The sequence below is a fragment of the Sinocyclocheilus anshuiensis genome, unplaced genomic scaffold, assembly GCF_001515605.1.
Source record: "Sinocyclocheilus anshuiensis isolate Anshui unplaced genomic scaffold, SAMN03320099.WGS_v1.1 scaffold165, whole genome shotgun sequence".
Classification (NCBI taxonomy): Eukaryota; Metazoa; Chordata; class Actinopteri; order Cypriniformes; family Cyprinidae; genus Sinocyclocheilus; species Sinocyclocheilus anshuiensis.
This window is the reverse complement of record NW_015540851.1, coordinates 353,460-355,130: the sequence shown is the minus strand read 5'-3', so window position 1 is coordinate 355,130 and position 1,671 is coordinate 353,460.

Below are 1,671 nucleotides of genomic sequence, written 5' to 3'. Positions count from 1 at the left end.
ATATATATATATAGTTTTAAAATTAAATGTATTCTTTGCAATGCTGAATTTTCAGGAATTTTTTTTTTAGAAATGTTGATGATAGCCTACTGTTTTTAGGATTGAAATGCAAATCTTTTGCAATAGTCCAAATGTATTTACTGTCACTTTTATTCAATTCAATGCATCCTTGCTCAATAAACATTAAAAAAAACTTATTGAGCACTGTTTATCCCACTTCAGCGTTTGTCCCCTTCGATGTCCATTTAACATTCAGAAACTTTAAGTTCTTCCTTCATGAAAATGCTATCAGTCACATACCATGCTGCCGCCAGGAAGTCGACCAGCATCAGAACGGGCATCACTTGAACGTTAAGGCTCAAGGGAGCGTAATTCCATCAACACATTCATTTCCCACCCTCATGAGCTGCTTGAAACTGCATGTGCTGAACATTAGTTGTCAACATGAACTCAGCGTTGCTCATTTGATTAATATTCAAAATTAGTCGGCCTAAGCGAAAATCTCATCAACGTGTCACGAGCATGATTATAAACTGCTCACTGACTGACAGTTCCAGCTTTTAATTATGCAAATCAAATTTTACACACGGTTTTCAGTGAATTAAGCAGATGTTAAGCTATAGCATTTATTCACACTGCATACACGATGGGGACATATTCTTTACCGCATTCTTCTTTTCTTTTGAAAAGTAGAGAACCGAGATTAATACATGGTCATTAATAGGCCTATACTATTCTTTTGACGCTACTGGGTTATAATTCTAATTGACTTCCTGTTCTTTATTTTCTGAACACAAATTAAAATTCTGACTCTTTCATACCAAGTCTTTGTGACAGATTTTGGGGACCATTTAAAAGTGTGAAAACAGTCGATACAAATATAAATATTCCTCAGAAATCTGATTTCACGGTGCATACAGATGAGGGCAGTATTGTGTAGAGGATGTATTGTCCAAGAGAAAGTTCAGATTTTAAATCACTAATACAGTCTTCATAACGGGGCAGCATGACATTAACAAAAGGCTTTTCTGTTCTTTAGTCGAGGCATTTTGAGAGGTAGGCTATTAATTTTTTTTTTTTTTTGTCAGTAGTTCTCTCATGGATGCCTTTAAAGATGGTGCCTTCACCTAGTTTTGTAATCCTTTCAGTGAGTGATAAGAATGTAGTAGGCTGCTCTCAGATAGGTTTAACACGTTTCACCATGTTTAAAATCCATGTGACAGAATTCCACGGATTTGACTCCAAAATTAGTGCAGAAAATCCAGAAACACAGATTCTGTCAGCACCTACCATCACAAAAAAAAAAAAAAAAAAACCAGACAAAGGACATGGCAAAGAGAATGGCTGAAAAGCAGAGAAAAGCATGGACTTTCTGTTCTTCATAAAGAACTCGAGGGAGTGGGCCATTTCTGAATTTCTGCTCGTTTTGCCGGAAATACAACAGGTATATTCATTCATAAAGCTGAACAGCACATTTGGCACATTCGGAATAACAAATAAAAAAAATAGAACTGTATAATTAAACTAAAATTATTATAGACTACATGGTTTTTGTCATCTTCTGATTGGTCAACTTCAGATGGATCGCCAAATCGTCTCGTTCAACAGCACATACGCCACGAATTTAACTCGACAGCATCCGATTTTTTTTTTACATGTTTTAAAATTATT